The sequence below is a fragment of the Hemiscyllium ocellatum genome, chromosome 3 (genome assembly GCF_020745735.1).
Source record: "Hemiscyllium ocellatum isolate sHemOce1 chromosome 3, sHemOce1.pat.X.cur, whole genome shotgun sequence".
Taxonomy (NCBI): domain Eukaryota; kingdom Metazoa; phylum Chordata; class Chondrichthyes; order Orectolobiformes; family Hemiscylliidae; genus Hemiscyllium; species Hemiscyllium ocellatum.
The window spans coordinates 46,258,623-46,277,306 of NC_083403.1; the positions used below are offsets into that span (position 1 = coordinate 46,258,623).

General features: G+C 41.4%; 1 protein-coding gene across 4 annotated transcripts in view; it reads left to right on the forward strand.

The window, feature by feature from the left end:
• ankrd6b (ankyrin repeat domain 6b) overlaps positions 1-18,684 on the forward strand; it is a 235,520-nt gene that overhangs the window by 112,070 nt on the left and 104,766 nt on the right. For all 4 annotated transcript variants that reach the window (XM_060856969.1, XM_060856964.1, XM_060856975.1 and 1 more), the window contains one exon: positions 16,227-16,351. The gene's annotated coding sequence lies outside the window, so the exon portion shown is untranslated. The remainder of the gene's footprint in view (positions 1-16,226; positions 16,352-18,684) is intronic.

Sequence of the window (18,684 nt, forward strand, 5' to 3'; positions counted from 1 at the left end):
ATATGGCTAGTCCAGTTGAGTTGCTGGTCAATGATTCCCCCCAAAATACTGATAATGGGGATTCAGTTACGGTAACACCATTAACTGTCATGGAACATTGGTTAGATTGTCTCTTACTGATGATGGTCATAGCCTGGCATTTGTGTGGCACAAAGCCTAATTTTGGATCTTGTCCAGATCTTGTTGTCTTTGAATATAGACTATTTCAGTATCTGAGGAGTTATAAATGGTGCTGAATATCGTGCAATCATTGGCAAATATCCCCACTTTCTGACCTTATGATGGAGGCAAAGATGTAGCAGCTGAAAATGGTTGGGCCTGAGTCTCTACTCTGAGGAACTCCTGCAGATCGTCTTTTTGCTCTCTGTCTCTCCCACACTCATTTTTCCCAGATCTCTGTCTCTCCTTTCACCCTCTGTCCCTCTCTTTCTCTGTCTGTTTCTGTCCCTGTGAAAATCTAGAGGGCTGTAGGTTTCAGGTGACAGGGGAAAGGAACCTGAGGAGCACCTTTTTCATGCAGAGGGTGGTGCGTATGTGGAATGAGCTGCCAGAGGAAGTGGTGGAGGCTGGTACAATTACAACATTTAAAAGGCATCTCAATGGGGACATGAATAGGAAGGTTTTAAAGGGCAAATGGGACTAAAGTAATATGGAATATCTGGGATGACACGGATGGGTTGGACCAAAGGGTCTGTTTTGTGCTGTACGACTCTATGACCCTGTATATCCTGGAGCTGAGATGACTGACCTCCAACAATCATGACCAACTTCCTATGTGCTCGGGAGAGAGTTTGCCCTTGATACACATCAATTCCAGTTTTGCAAGGGCTCCTTGATGCCATACTCAGTCAAATGCAGTCTTGATGTCAAGGGCTGTCACTATTACCTTACCTCAGGAATTAGCTCTTTTGTCCATGTTTGAACGAAGGCTGTAATGACGTCAGGAGCTGAGTGACCCGAGTGGAACCCAAACTGGACATCAGTGAGCAGGTTATTGTTGAGCAGCTTGACAGCACCTTTGATGACACTTTCACTAATGATTGAGAGTAAACTGATGGCTGGGTTGGACTTGTCTTGCTTTTTATGTACAGGACATACCTGGACAATTTTCCATATTGTCAGGTAGATGCCTGTGTTGTAACTGTACTGGAAGGGCTTGGCTAGGGGAGCAGCAAGTTCAAAAGCACAAGTTTTCAGTACTATTGCCGAAATGTTGTCAGGACTCATTGGCTTTGCACTATCCGGTGTCTCCACCCACTTACTGATGTCATGTGGAATGAATCGAGCTGCTGAAGACTGGTATCTGTAACCATGGGGACCACTGGAGGAGGCTGAAATGGATCATCCACTCAGCATTTCTGGCTGAAGATTGTTGCAAATGTTTCATCCTTATCTTTTGCATTGATGTGCTGGGCTCTTCCATCATTGAGGAAAGGGACATTTGGGAAGCCTCCTACTCCCAGTGAGTGGTTTAATTGTCCAGCACTACTTACAACTGGATATAGCAGGACTGCAGAGCCTGGCTCTGATCCACTGATTGTGGGCTCCCTAATTAGCTCCATCACTTGCTGGTTATGCCGTTTCCCCTCTCATATGGTTGAAAGTGCCCTCCAATGCATCTTATCCACGTCCCACACATCTGCCCTCGAACCCACCCTCCAATCGCAACAAGGACAGATATTCACCTTCTATCCCACCAACCTCCACATAAATCGCATTATCCACCAACATTTCCACCACTTTCAAACTGGCTGCACCACCTCCCCAATCCTATCCGCTTTCGCTAAGACCATTCCCTCCGTGACTACCTGGTCAGGTCCATGCCCCCTGAACACCCACCCTTTCCTCCTGGCACCTTCCCCTGCCACTTCCGTCCAAGGTCCCAAAGGAGCCTTCCATATGCCCACCAAAGTTTCACCTGCACTTCCACACACGTCGTTTATTGTCTCCGTTGCTCTCGATGCGGTCTCCACTACATTGGTGAGACTGGATGCCTTCTCACAGAGCGCTTCAGAGAACATCTCTGAGACACCCACACCAATCAACCCAACCACCCCTTGGCCGAACATTTCAACTCCCCCTCCCACTCTGCCAAGGAATGCAGGACATGGGGCTCCTCCATCACCACTCCCTCATCACCTGACGCCTAGAGGAAGAACGTCCTATCTTCCGCCACGGGACCCTCCAACTCCATGACATCAATGTGGCTTTCACCAGCTTCGTCATTTCCCCTCCCCCCACCTTACACCAGTTCCAACCTTCCAGTTCAGCATCACCTTCATGATCTGTCCCACCAGTTAATCTTCCTTCCCACCTATCCGCTGTACCCTCCCCTTTGATCTATCACCTTTACCCCTCACCTCCATCTACCCATTGCACTCTCAGCCACCTTCTCCCCAGCCCCATCCACCTCCCATTTATCTCTCCACCCCCGAAGCTCCCAGCCTCATTCCTGATGAAGGGCTTTTGCCCGAAACATTGATTTTCCTGCTCCTCAGATGCTGTCTGACCTGCTGTGCTTTTCCAACACTACTGTAATCTTGACTCTAATCTCCAGCGTCTGCTGTTCCCACCTCTGCCTATGAAAGTAGTCCTGTTTGGTAGCTTCACCAGGTCAATAGGTCAGGCAGCATCTGAGGGACAGGGAAAATCATTCCTGATGAAGGGCTTTTGCCTGAAATGTCAACTCTCCTGCTTCTTGGATGCTGCCTGACCTGCTATGCTTTTCCAGCACCACTCTAATCTTGACTCTGACCTCCAGTTTCTGCAGTACCCACTTTCACCAGGTGTATACCTCATTTTCAGGTATGTTTAGTGCTGTTTCTGGCATGCCCTCCTGCACACTCCAGTGAACCAGGGTTGATCCCATGGCTTGATGTTCATGGTTGAATGGGAGATATGCCGGGCCATGAGGTTACAGATTGTGCTGGAGTAAAGTTCTGCTGCTGTTGATGGCCCATGGCACCTCATGGATTCCCAGTCTTGAATTACTAGATATGTTCAATGTCTGTCCCATTTAAGTGCAGTGATAGTACCATACAACAGAATGAAAGGTATTAGTCACAACAGTGACTAATATAAGGTCCATATCTTTTTATTTTGAGTCTTGAGAAACTGTGAACTGCAATTAGAAATAAATGTTTTTAAAAATGGACATTTACCAGGTTTGCTGCATAATTTCATAGCAAGGACATCAATACCTGTTGTGAACTTGGTTTTTGTGGCTATGGATTCCTGCAATGTTCAGATGATCAGAAGCCAAGGAGATGTTTACAAATGAAGTCAATTGGCTCTTAGGTAAGTGAGCAAGTTGGAACTGGGAACAAGTTACAGGCACACAGACACACAAAGAAAGGTATAGAAGGGTGTGGTGTTGTTCGACCCAAAAGAAGCTGCCTGTTCTCTGCAGTTTAAAAAAAAAACTCAAGTTTAAACTTGATGAAAAGTAATTACCTTTGCAACAGTTGCTGTGAGCTGTGACTTCTGAATTGATAAACCAAATACATTTTCCAAGTGAATCAGTCACTCTGCTTTTCTTAGAAATCAGTCGACTCTTCCAGAGAATGACAACTGAATCCCAAGGCCCTGGCTAATTGAAGAAGGATTATTTCAACATCTGAATTGGGAAGCAAAGACCAGCGAATACATTTTCCAGTTTTTTCTACTTCTATCTATCAATAATCTATTTTCTGTGTATGTTAGAGCGGAATAGAGTTTAGATTGTAGAGTTATATGATTCATAGATATTTTCCAATCAAGCAGCCAGAAATATTATTACACACCTCTGCAACAGATGGGATTTGAACCCAAGCCTCCCATGTTTACCTGTAGCTAAAGTCAAATTACTTCTAATAAATTACTTCTAATAACATTTCCATCAATCGTGGTTTGAAAATCAGGTAAATAGGAATAGTGTGTATACCTTAGAAACATCTTTAACCTATTGTACAATTCTGGGAATAGGGTAGCTTGGGTTCTGGTGCACCACCCGAGTGGGTCATAGCACTAAACTTCAAAAGTCTAAAGTGCTTTGAGATATCAGTGTTGTGAGAAACATCATATGAAGGCAGTTTTCTTTTGAGCATTTGTTAGTTTTGTTATAAAGATTTTTGGACTTTCCACATTCTTTGTGATAAAATATTTCCTCCTTTTTTTGAATGCTCTGGCTGTTATTACAAAGCGGTTCATAGAATCATAGCATCCCTTTAGTGCAGAAAGAGGCCATTTGGCCTGTCACGTCTGCACCAACCCTCCAAAGGTTATCCCACCCAGACCCAGCCCCACCCGATCATTGTAACCCACATTTCCCATGGCTAATCCATTTGGACTGTGAGAAGAAACCAGAGCAGCCGGTAGAAACCAGTGTAGACACGGGGAGAACATTCCAACTCAAGGACAATATACAAAATCCACACACAGTCACCCAAGGCTGGAATCAAACTCTGGTCCCTGGTGCTGTGAGGCAGCAGTGCTAACCACCAGCTTCCATGACCCCAAAAAAAAGTGAACGGAGGCAATGTGTCCCTCGTCTCAAGCTGCCTCCACCACAGACAAAACTTCTCTCAATCTGTACCTGAGAATTCTTTTTCCACATCCTAAAAACATAAAGTTACTCATTTCCTTCTATGCTCCACTCCTTCCAAGACCAATAGACTCCTTTTATACAAAGTACAGTGATTTGAACTGTCCGTTTGTGGTCTAACCAGACAATAGTCTCAATTCTCCAGTTGTAGTTAACCAAAGCTTTGTATAATTGTGGCAAAAATTTCAATTCTTAATATTCTGGATACAAAGCAAACATTTCATCTGCTTTGTCTTTTGGATCATTTGATAATTCTCAGTCGAGGTTGTGTGTTCACACATGCCTTCGAGAAACAACTGGATTTCTGCTGCTTATATTCACAATGTGGGTAGTAGGAACTTGCCCCATGCCACAGGTCTTGCACCCACAGTGATGTTACAAAAGTGTCCTTTGGTATGTCCTGTCTCACAGCTCGTACACAGCATACCTTTAAGACACTTGCAGTGTCACTGCATGAGACCCAATGGTATAAAATTCTCACTGAATTGCTGTGACTGCAATGTATTAGTATATTCCAGGAGCTACAATATGCATCTGTTGAATTTTTCAGGACAGTGACTAATTCTTATGTTTTGGGAACTAACTTAAGCATTGACTCATTAGGTATAAACATCTTGTTGAAAATACAAGATGAAATGTTGATTGCAAATTAATCTTTCCTGATTTCATGCATTACACTACATCCTTGTTGTGCCTGTTTTATGCAATGCCTAATGTTTGATTAATTTCTCTGGGGTATGTATGTATCTTCTGCTAAGGATTGGGAGACTCCCCACAGAAATGTACCCGCTTTATCACCACTAAACTAGTGAAAGACAATCTAGGCAATTGGCTGGATAAAAAAGATACTGGGTAAAATGTTAAGCCCTTCCTGAGGGGACCTCTTTGGTGCAGTTAGTGTCCCTTTGATTGGGCCAGGAGGTTTAGAATAATAACAATTCTGAAAAAGTTGATGAAACACTATCAAGGTATTTCCTGTGGTGTTTTTGGAGGCAGGAAGGATATTTAATTGTAGCAGGTTTGTGTCATTGGTATGCACAAATGCCACCACTTTCTGCCCCCATTAGAATTTAATTTGCCTCAAGTAAACTCCCTGAATGGACTTTCTGCCAGACCAGCTGAGGTTTTTAAGTGGCTGCTGTTAACGCAGTGACAGATGAGCATGATGAAATGTGCCATGCTCCTGGCTGCAAATGTGTTGCTGGTCAAAGCACAGCAGGCCAGGCAGCATCTCAGGAGTAGAGAATTCGACGTTTCGAGCATAAGCCCTTCATCAGGAATAAGAGAGAGAGCCAAGCAGGCTAAGATCAGAGGAGATAACCTGGGGGGTGCAGTGAGAGAGAGACTCACTGAAATCCTTGTAGAGGAAGGAAGAGAGCTTCTTCAAGGAAGGCATCCTTGTAAGAGGATTCACAGTAGGTTAAAATCTTCGCGTAAAAAATGAGGTCTGCAGATGCTGGAGATCACAGCTGCAAATGTGTTGCTGGTCAAAGCACAGCAGGCCAGGCAGCATCTCAGGAATAGAGAATTCGACGTTTCGAGCATAAGCCCTTCATCAGGAATAAGAGAGAGAGCCAAGCAGGCTAAGATCAGAGGAGATGACCTGGGGGGTGCAGTGAGAGAGAGACTCACTGAAATCCTTGTAGAGGGAGGAAGAGAGCTTCTTCAAGGAAGGCATCCTTGTAAGAGGATTCGCAGTAGGTTAAAATCAGTGAGGATGGGGGAGGAGGTCTGTTCTTTCATTAAAAAGTACTTAAGTGTTTGATTGAGGGAAGCAATATCAGGAAGAGAGGGCCTGCTGAAAACCACACCTCCTCCTTGTTGCTGACATGCCACCTTCCCTCCCCCCCCCCCCCTTCCACCTCAATATCCCTCTCTCCCCTGTGAAATCCCTCTCACCTTTACTCACTTGTGCCTGAGGTCACTTCTCACTCCTTGGCCTCTCTTGGCTGCCATTCTGGCAACTGTCTAGCCTCCTCGGTGATTCGGCCACTCAAAGCTGTCAGCCTCTAATTGGCCAACAATAGCCGTGGTTTCCACCAGTGGGCTCTTTGATTCCAAAGAAAGCCCATTGTTGGCTATTTAAGTGCCCAACTGGCAGCCCTTCCCAAAGGAGACAATGTGGATCTCTCGCTAGTTCCCTAGTCAGCAGGCTACATCCATGGATTTCAGCAGTTCAAGAAGGCAGCTCATTGACACTTTGTCAAGGGAGACAGGGATAGGTAGTACATGCTGACCAGCCAGTGACATCCACATCTCGCAAATGAACAAGAAGAAAGCCCTAAGTGTGATTGGCCTGTGTGTGAGATGTTGTGGTCTACCTGTTGTAACTGTCTGGGTTACTGTGGGTGTGTTCACTGTCACAAGTCCTTATTGGTAATGGTTTAACAAATTGATACCAAATGTGAAAGAATACCCATATGATATCTTTGGAGAAAGATAGATTCCAGTCCTAATAAACAGGATGGGTTAGTTATAAATTTAACTTAATTTGTTATATTACAACAGAGATACATAAGAGTCATTTGTAAGACCTCAGGCTATACTTAACAGTAAATGCACATTGCTGCTACTGAAACACTGTGGTAGTAACTTATAGGTAACTGCCAGTAACAGAACTTTATATCCTGATGGACAAGGTTTATCTTGTGATGTCAGACCATCTTGTCATGTACTAACTGACTTCTACAATACTGAGAGGACACTGAGATTGTGCTCCTTTATGTTGGCCTCCATGGAAATAGTCTGTTGCTTGCCAGGTTTACACATTAGGTAGAACCGCCTAGATGGCAAAATACTCCATGGCCTTTTCTGGAGGAATACAGGAAGAAATCAGGAATTCATAGGGGAATGAACAAGGAGTTAACAATATGTCCGAACTGATCTCTGTTGTGTCAATATTTTCATTATACTGTTTCCATCAAATTTTGATAACTATTACTTGTATTACCAAATTGTTGTTCACTTCATCCTCCCACTTTCGGTTTACATTTCAATTCTTTTTTTTTGAGAGGTGGATATTGTCCAGAACCTTAATGAGTTGAGTAATCATTAATCTCCGGCTAAAGATTCCTCCTGTACCTAGTAATTTTTTTCTCCTCCAGAATACTTAACCTTTGCTATTTCTTTTCTGAGGTTTTAATTACAGTGGATGTTTTTTCTTGATGACTGATTGACTGATTACTGTGTGATCTCAAACTACATGGAGATTTTGAAGCCCAAGGCAAGGGCAGGGTGTTTTTTTAAAAGATAAAGATTTGCATAATTTGACATAAACATGTAATGCAGCTGTTGACTGAAGAAAGTAAAGAATAAAATACGCTGACTTGCCTTTATATGACATCTTTTATAAACTCACCATGTCGCAAAGAGCTTCACCATCAATTGAATATAAAAGTTGCAAAATACTGACATTGGTGCTTCCAACTTTAAATCTTTTCATAGAAATAGTTGACTCTTACTTTTCATCTGTAAGTAAATGGGACAGTCAGTTAGTAGTAATCCTAGCATTGTTAATGCATACTAACCCCCATTCATAGCAGTAGGACTGGCCACTGGCCCCCGGGACTTTGCTGTTGCCATGGTTTCATTCCCTGCCTCTTGTTGGTGAGATTGTTGAATGAAGCAGCTTTGTGGCACTTAAATCTGCATGGCTTGAGGCTGTATCTGCGAGCTCTGCTTTGTTTGTGAGCCAGAAGAACTGGTGACTCAACTCTACTACAACAATAGTGATCGGCCTCTGCTGTTCGTGAACTTTGATCTCTGATTAAATCACTCTCACCGAGCACTACATTATGACAAGATAGCCTTTCTCGGATGAATTAGTTATTTATTTGATTCCTCCCCAAATGTAATCTGTCTTGTTTTGACATTTTGCATTAAGCAATTCCTAAACTTGGAGATTGGGGACAATAGTGAATTCTTTTGTGAATGCTAAGACCTTTGCCTGTAGCCGATTGTAGATTTGGAAGCTGATAAGCTAATTTACTTGACTGTATATTCCTGCATACAAAGATAATCAAAATGCTACATTACAAGTGACCTTTTTTTAACAGCATTGAAAACATGTTCCTAAGTGAATTAAACCACCGTAGTAACTTATATTAAATGTTATCACTGCCGATCTATAAGGCAAGGTTTGTATATTCGATACATTTGTGACATTTCTCTTAATAGCTACTATAATACTTTCTCCTATGGGATAGATAGATGGGGAGAACCAGGAGAAAATCTTGTTTGTAAAAGGAATAAGAATGAAGAAACATTCTTCAGTGTTACAACAAGGAATAACAAGCCAAACAAATCAGTTTATGACAGGATTCACAATGCAGTGAAATTAAAATATTCAATGACACTCAGCATAGAGTCATACTGAACAGGCTGGGGTGTTTTCCCTGGAGCGTTGGAGGCTGATGGGTGACCTTATAGAGGTTTACAAAATTATGAAGGGCATGGATAGGATAAATAGGCAATTTTTCCCTGGGGTCAGGGAGTCCAGAACTAAAGGGCATAGGTTTAGGGTGAGAGGGGAAAGATATAAAAGAGACCTACGGGGCAACTTTTTCACACAGAGGGTGGTACTGTGTGGAATAAGCTGCCAGAGATGCGGTGGAGGCTGGTACAATTGCAACATTTAAGAGGCATTTGGATGGGTATATGAATAGGAAGGGTTTGGAGGGATATGGGCCAGGTGCTGGCAGGTGGAACTTCAAATCCTCCAACCCTGGCAACATCCTTGTAAATCTTTCCTGAACACATTCAAGTTTCACAACATCTTTCCAATAGGAAAGAGACCAGAATTGCATGTAATATTCCAACAGTGGCCTAACCCATAACCTGTACAGCCGCAACATGACCTCCCAACTCCTGTACTCACTACTCTGACCAATAAAGGAAAGCATACCAAATGCCTTCTTCACTATCCTATCTACCCACGACTCCACTTTCAAGAAGCTATGAACCTACACTCCAAGGTCCCTTTGTTCAGCAACAGCCCCGAGGACCTTATCATTAAGTGTATAAGTCCTGCTAAGATTTAGTTTCCCAAAATGCAGCACCTCACATTTATCTGAATTAAACTCCATCTGCCACTTCTCAGCCCATTGGCCCATCTGGTCCAGATCCTGTTGTAATCTGAGGTAACCCTCTTCGCTGTCCACTACACCTCCAAGTTTGGTGTCTTCTGCAAACTTACTAACTGTACCTCTTATGCTCGCATCCAAATCATTTATGTAAATGACAAAAAGTAGAGGGCCCATCACCGATCCTTGTGGCACTCCACTGGTCACAGGCCTCCAGTCTGAAAAACAACCCTCCGCCACCACCCTCTCTTTTACCTTTGAGCCAGTTCTGTATCCAAGTGGCTAGTTCTCCCCGTATTCCATGAGATCTGACCTTGTTAATCAGTCTCCCATGGGGAACCTTATCAAATGCTTTACTGAAGTCCATATAGATCACATGTACTGCTCTGCCCTCATCAATCTTCTTTGTAACTTCTTCAAAAAACTCAATCAAGTTTGTGAGACATGACTTCCCACGCACAAAGCCATATTGACTACACCTAATCCGTCCTTGCCTTTCCAAATACATGTACATCCTGTCCTCAGGATTCCCTCCAACAACTTGCCCACCACTGAGGTCAGGTTCACCAGTCTATAGTTCCCTGGCTTGTCTTTACCGCCCTTCTTAAACAGTGGGACCACGTTTGCCAACCTCTAGTCTTCCGGCACCTCATCTGTGACTATCAATGATATAAATATCTCAGCAAGAGGCCCAGCAATCACTTCTCTAGCTTCTCACAGAGTTCTCGGGTACACCTGATCAGGTCCTGGGGATTTATCCAACTTTGTGCATTTCAAGACATCCAACACTTCCTCCTCTGTAATTTGGACATTTTGCAAGATATCACCATCTATTTCCCTACAGTCTATATCTTCCATATCCTTTTCCACAGTAAATACTGACGCAAAAAATTCATTTAATATCTCCCCCATTTTCTGTGGCTCTACACAAGGGCCGCCTTGCTGATCTTTGAGGGGCCCTATTCTCTCCCTAGTTACCCTTTTGTCCTTAACTGGATAGAGAACTGGAGAGAGTAAAAATCAGCAACCAGTCCCAAAGTTTCCAAAATCAGTCCGTACCTGCCAAAACCAGTGAGAGCAGGATTTTTTATTTTTAAAATTACTCAATGTTCTCTGTGGTTTGGCGCTTAGCATCAGTCCTTCCTTGACTGACCAACTCCAGCTGCCAGCCCTCGGAATGGCAACATACAGTCTCAACTTGTGACTTTGTTCCTTCAGTTAGTAATTAAGATACATTTACCTCCAGTTACTAACAGCAAACATCTGTGTCTGTTCTCCCTTAAAACAAACAACTTTTCAAATCTTAAACAGTGGTGCTGGTGGGTTTGCATTTTGGTGGTGGAGTTATAGGGCTGTGTGCGGGCTCTTTTCTGGAGCTCACCCACTTCAATCTGCTTAACTTTTACATCTGCTTCTGCTCTTTTCTTTTGCTTTATTTTCCTTTTCTTTTGGTTGTGTTTTGTGGCGGGTGAGTTAATGGCACCAGTGCGGCATAGGGAGCCGGCTGCATTGCGGAGTGGTAAACGTGGCTCCTCCCAGTGATAGGAGCCCAGCATCAGTGAGAATGTTCTCCTGGCATTCAGCGCTGGTGGCAGCAGCAGCAGCAGTGAGGACGTCCTCCCAGCATTCGGGGTCAGTAGGAGCCAAGCTCCTCCAGTGATTGGGGATGGCGATGCCAGCAGCAGTGGACTCTTCAAGGTGGTGGCACCAGCAAGGAGACATTGCAGCCAAATCAGGGTTCTCAGCCCATTGACAGCGTGGCCTGACAGTGGAGCAAGGGACTCTTGGTTGCAGGGCAAGTGTTGGTTCAACAGCGTCAGTGAAGTGGCTCCAGTAAGCGAAGAGATGGCATCTAAAGTGGGGCAACTCCTACATCGGTGGATCCAGTGCTGGTGGTAGCAAGGCAATTGGAGGTCTCCCTGGAGGATTGGTGCCAGTGTCGACTGGGTCAGAAAGACTGATATTCTGAACTTTTTATTTCTTGACTTTTCTAATTTATTCCTATGACAGATAATGCTAGACCATTTTTTCTTCACTTTTCTGTTTTTTTTTGGTTTTCTAAAAAATTGATCTTAAGTATCTGTATATAGGTGCACTTGTACCTAAGATGGAGTTATAACACTATGTAACCGTGTAAGCTGTGACAATAAGGTTAACTCAATTCAACAGCCTTAATCTCATTCTCAGTTCCACCAAAAAAATCTGAAAAAAATAAAACAAAAGTAAAAATCTCTGCCATAGACCTCACGATTTGCAAAAGAAGGAATAGTGATATGAGAAAAATCTTTTTCATACAGCAAGTAATGAGGCTGTGGAATGCACTGTCTGGAAATGTGGTGGAGACAGATTCAGTTGAGGCATTCAAAAGGGCACAGGGCAATTATTTGGATAGAAATAATGTGCAAAGGTTATGGGAAAAAAGCAGGAGATTGATGTTAATTTGAAAAACTGGTGCAGTACAATGGATTTGTACAATTTATTCTTGGATATTTTTGGATTCTTCTGGATATTTTTGGTATACTTTTGGGCACTTATACATGGGAGTCACTGGCAAAATCAGCATTTGCTTGCCATCTCTAACTGGCAAATGAACTGAGGGAGTGCTGGATCATTTCAGAGGACAGTTAAGAGTCAGCCGCATGGCTGTGGATTTGAAATCACGTGTCAGGTAAATGTTGAGTAATTACCACAAGAAAGTTAAAATTTCCTGGCTATTCCCTTTGTAGTCAACTGTATGGGATTTCCACATGATCCTAACTCAAATTTATCCTGCTGAAATGTCCATCTGGTTATTGGAATATTGGGGCTGTTATTTCTAGCTGATGACATTCCTTAAAACAGGCCAAAGATAGAAAAGTGTCAGATTTTAAGCAGACCCAGAATCAGAGGACAGGGTAGGGGAGAGGCAAGTATGGAACAACAGGAAAGGTCAAAAATAGAGACAGGAGAGATTAATTTTTTTTTAAATATCATGATAGCACGTGGCAAATTGAGGAGCTGTAAATGAGAACAACAAAATCATTCTTGCAACAGTTGGCAAGAAAAGTTGGCTTAATAGCTGTGGTCAGAAATTGTTGGATTCATGTTGAGTCTGGAAGGTTGTAAAGTACCCAAAAGATAAATTTGCTGTTTCTCTTGGTTCTTTTAAGTTCCATGTAATAGTGAAATAGTTTAAGATCAGAGGGAAGAATTAAAATAACAAGTGGCTGATAGCTTACGGATTGAATGATCATGTTAACACAGTTATATCAGCCTCTGGTTAGCAATCACTGGCAGCTAGTGATTGGGGTAGTTCACTGCCATTAACCCTCCTTTCTGCTATTTTAAATGAACAAATCAAACAAAATTAGTATAGGCAGCCCCTAGAACATCAAAATTTCAAAACGTTATACATTTGAATTGAAATATTATTTTGTACCAGTGCTGATTTGTCTTGGAAGAGCTCCTTCTTTCTAAGGGTCTGTATCTAAGGGTCTGTCTAATTATCTGTAGTGGATAATAGACCATTAGGGAAAATTTGCATCTATAACCATCTATAGTTTATTGTATACTAGCAAAAGGGACAATTAACATTAACTAATTAGACATCAGTCTGTCAGGGCATTAGATCATTATTTGAGTAAGAACAGTATGCAAGAATATAGAAAGGAAAGCAGGAGATTCATGCTAGATGATGATGTTCAATTGAAGAGCTGGTGCAGACATGTTTCGCCAAATGGTCTCCTTTTGCAACATACTAGCTTTGTAATTTTGTGAAAATGGGCTGCGTGTATCATGTCTGTTTGCATTAGGACTTTATGTAAGACTAACTGTTCCTTCATTCAAAGACACTGTGACATTATCAGATCGGATAATAGAGCTAATACAGTATCAACATTAACTCTTTCAGAACCATTTCTTTACACGACAGCAGACACAATTTGTATTCCCTTAGGTAGAGGAAAGTGCATCATGATCAGTGACTGCAATATATTAAATTTAAAGAAGCAAATCCAGTTTCACTGGAAAGGTATGTTCTGGGGCTTTGGATTCTTTGTATACCAAAGCATTAACTGGAGGGTTATCACTAAAAGACTGAAAAGTAATGTCAGAAATATGTTTTTACATGGATTTGTTCGAATATGTAACTCTACCATACGCCATTGTTGATACGTTATCATATTTCATTGTCCAAATTAACATACAGGCAACCATTTGATGAAGTACTGAAGGCTAATCCTTGTTTGTGGAACTACACCTCAGCCAGCAGTCAGTTCTGTCAACAGTAAAGGAAAATCTGAACAACACATTAGCCAGAAATTATGGATATACAACTTGTTAAAGTTTCAGAAAACTTTACAGGAGCATAATCAGATGAAATTTGACATCAATCCAGGAAAGGAACTATTAGGAGGAGTGGCTAAAGACATAATTCAAATGACTTCATCTTGAAAATACAATCCTGGCTAGTTTCCCACATTCTATTCTCTTTAAACTTGTGATCAACTGCTTCTTTGTAATTCACATCAGGTCTCAATTCCCTGTTAAGGATCCTGGTTTAGTAATGTCTTGATTTTAGGATTTTCACTCTTGTTTTCAACTCCCTCAAGCCCCCCACCCCCGTCTGTAGCTTCACAAACCACTCCAGTATCTCTGCTGCTCTCATTCTGGCCTCTTATGATTCCCTAAATTTAATCATTGCATCATTGGTTACTGTGCCTTTTGTTATGAAGTTGAAGGAGTGTACTGTACATTTAAGTGAGAGGGATAGCTGTTTTGCACCTGAGAACTTACAGGCACCTATCATTTGACTGACTAGCGGTCTCAGGAAAATTGAAAATATGTAACATTTGGCTGTGAAACACATATCTGAGTTTTGGTTGCTGTTTTGGCAATCATTCGAATTGAACCGATCAGTTTAGATTATGCCCCAGGATACTAAAAACCAATTGACTTTGATTCAACATTGTCTCACTGATTTTATTGTTTTGCCAATCCAATGCTGGGGGTATAAAGAAGCAGACATTTTGACAGTTTGAAAGTGAGACCAACTGTCATCGACAGAGTAACTGTCAGCAAAACACTCCATATCAAAGGTACCTTTTTCATATGAAATATCTTTGCAGCAAAAGATGGAAGACAACCCAGGAAAATCTTCAGCCATCGGGAGACAGACACTGACGACAGGCACTTTGTGCTTTTGAAATTAAGTTGTTGTAATTTTACTACGGACTTTTATTGGAACAGTATATTGTTGTTATCTGTCTCCACCTCTACAAACATTTAAGAGAAAGGAGGCTTAGAGTTGTAAATAGTTGTTTAAAGTTCATTTTTAGAGTTAAAGTATAAATTGATATTTTTTCTTTGAATAGTGAAAGTTGGGAGTTCTTTGTCACTCATACTTTAACAGGTTACAGGGTGAGGTGAGATTTTCTGGGTGTTTGGTTTAATTAACAGAAGGGTTCACCTCCGTGTTGTAATACATTGCCTAGACCCAAGCACTGGAATACTGGTCTTTCTACCCTACTTACTGTCTCTTAGACCCTACTTAAAACTTACATCCTGGACCATGTATTTTCGTATGTGGCTTGACATCATAAGAATGCACAATTAAAAGCATCTTACAAATATAAGCTGCTGTTGTAAAATGGACTTGCTTCCACACAGGTGTTTTTTAATCCACACAGGATATCTATGACTCTATGTTATAACATCCTGAAATGGGATGTTATAACATATCTCCAAAGCAACTAGGACTTGAACCCAGGCCTCCTGACCCAGAAGAATGAACACTACCGCTATGCCACAAGAGCTGTCATGCTTCCCTGTAGGTACTGAGTATGAATAAACTGAATGGGGCATGACCAGAAACAAGGTGCTGTCAAATAGAGCACCACTTTTAGTTAAACATGGAATTAACAATCTGAAGTACACTTTTGAGGTACTTATAATATTTTAAAAGTGTTTTTCACAGGCTTCAGAACTTCTCTCACCTCCACCCTCCCCCATCTTACCAAGCGAAACACATGATTGGTTCTAAACAGCTTTCAGCAGCAATTCCTTGCATTGAATTGTGAAACATCAATGTAAATTGATAGCTTTTTAAATCTTCAGTGTCTGTCTGAAAAGATCAGTGAATTTGTTAAAGTATCCAGGAAAGGTTAAGTTATATTATGTTTCACGTTTCTGTCAAAGTAATAGAAATGTTTTGCTTTTCTTTCTAATTGGTGAGGAATTGGAACCTGCAGTCGAAATCATCAAGAATGACATAAAATTTACTTTAAACTATAATCTGTATGTTGTAAGTAAACAGAAAGAAAGTTTCAGTGCCATACATTCATCAAAGGAAAGCTCCATTAAGTGTAAAATGCTTTTCAGGACCACTACAGATTTTCGGTGGATGACAAATCCCTGATAAAAAGGAACTTCTTGTAAAAAGGAAACAGTTGAAAACCAAAATCATCCTCTGCTTGAATAAGAATGAGTTAGGCTACTGCAGTTTAGTCTGTATGATTGTGCTGATAAGTGCTTTGATGAGGTAATTCAATCAAATAATATTAACTTTACGTTTCTTCTTGCTTCAGGGAATTTTCTGAATGAAAATGTGCTAGGCTGACACGAGGTGTAAACATTATCAATCATCCGGAGAGAGGCATTTTCTAAATTAAGAAACTACTCATGGTGAAGGTTACAGGAATATGGTTCCAAGGTAAGTAGTGTGAACAACTGATTAATTTGATAATGTTGGTTGATAAATAAATCTTGACCAGGGCAAATGAAATATTACCTGTCCTCTTCAAATGGGACCATGGAATCTTTTATATCCACCCCAGAAAAGGCAGAGGATACCTCAGTTTAACATTTGCATGTGACAGTGCAACACCTCTTTGGTACAGTGTTCGCCTAGATTGCACATTGAAATCCATGAAATGAGACTTCACATTGCCGTCCTTTAACTAAAGTGAGTCTACTTCCACCGAAGCAAGATCGTATAGACCTAAAAATGTAATTACAATATTGTGATGTTATGAAATGAAGTCATGAAAAGTCAACTTGAGGTATTGCTTGTTAATGCTTTAGGTATTAGCCAATGCTGCCAATCCACCTCTGTTGTGTTATAATGGAAGTGTCAGGTGGAAGTTGAGTCTTTTGCCTTCTAATGTTGCATCCAATGTCTTACAACATTGTGCTGGTGCATTGGCCTTGTGCCAATAGGATTAAATTGACCAGCAACCACAAGAGCACCAACTTCCGCTGCAAGCTGACAAGTATGTTTGTTTAATTCATAATACTTTGCAACTACATGCACAAGTTTGATGCCTTCCACAATGTTACAATGTATGAGAACACCCAGATGAACTAGTTCCAACCACAGGAACCCATCTTTTAAATTCTGCGCTCTAACACTAGGATACCAATGTATTTTACAATAGTGTTGAATATTTTGCTTGGATTTTAGTTAAATATTTTTCATTTCCTCCTACCTGATTCAATTCGATTCCCAATAGTGTGGAAACAGGCCCTTCGGCCCAACAAGTCCACACTGACCCCCCGAAGAGTAACCCACCCAGTCCCATTTCCCTCTGACTAATGCATCTAACACTATGGACAATTTAGCATGGCCAAATCACCGCACATCTTTAGAATGTGGGAGGAAACTGGAGAACCCGGAAGAAACCCACACAGACACAGGGAGAATGTACAAACTCCGCAGACAGTCACCTAAGGCTGGAATCGAACCTGGGACCCTGGCACTGTGAGGCAGCAGTGCTAACCACTGAGCCACTGTGCCACCCCTTAAATTTGACTGCAGGTGAAATCACACATCTTCAGTTATTAATTTGTCTGAATATTAGCATTGTAACCCTTATTGATGAAACAAGGAAAACAGTGGGTAATTATAGTATCAATTCTTGTTCATTTCATCTTCAACGGAAACCTAATCCGTTATTCTCTGACTGTGAAATATAGAATCCTCTTTGCCAGCGTTAGTATTAATTTTGCCTTTTTGTAAAAGTGATGCAACTCTGACTGAGAAGAAAATGGATGTGACCCATTGAGTTCTGGGCTGATGATCCTAAATGTTACCTATGACCATGCATTTATTGTTCTTTGACACCACTTCTAGCACAATAATTGATTGCATATTATGTGAAACTTAATGGTAAACTATGAAGTGTACACTGAAGCAGAAAAGCTGTAAAACTACATCTGGGCCTTTAGCAGAGTGAGGACAAAGCATTTGACAACATATTCAAGGGATGGCATTTCTTAACAATGCATTGTAATAATTCACTGGATTGGTAATCTGATTTACACACTCAAGTTAAGTTTAAGATAGAAGTTGCAAATGTGTCTGGCTCAATCTTATTTTCCATTTGATTTTTGTCAGTTATCGTCAGATCTCCTCCCTGCCATAAACCACCCACCCCCTCCTGTAAACTGCTCACTCCCTCCCCATTCTCACTTCCTTTATCTAATGTAGTGCAAATATGAAGCTATTGGAAATCTGACTACTCTGCACTGATGAAAATCAAAAGTGAGATCTAGATGGTTCAATGCCACAGTGCAGCAAATAAATGCAGTGTCAGCCCAGTGTTTTAAGAATTTTTGTTCCACTTTCTAGGATTCTCATTTGAGAAAGGCAACAGAGAGAAAAGTCTCATAGAAAATTATACATTTACTTCTGAAATGACTGCAGTTCTTCATATGTGGAGAAACTGGCTTGTTCCTTTTAAATTGAAGTTTTATGTTTCATTTATGTTTTCCCATTTAATGACGTTAGAGAAGGGCAAAGATAAACTTTATCCTCAAGAAGGATAATGGCAAAGGCACAGGAACAACACCATCAACTATCCAAAGGTCCTATCCAAACAACATGATCCTGACTTGGAAATAAGTCACCCATTCCTTCACTGTCACTAGCTCCAAATTCTGGGATAACAACGCTCACAACCTCCACACACCTGCACATCCAAGAACTGCAGCATTTCAAGAAGTTGGATTACCACCACCTTCTCAAGCATAGTTAGGAATGGGCAA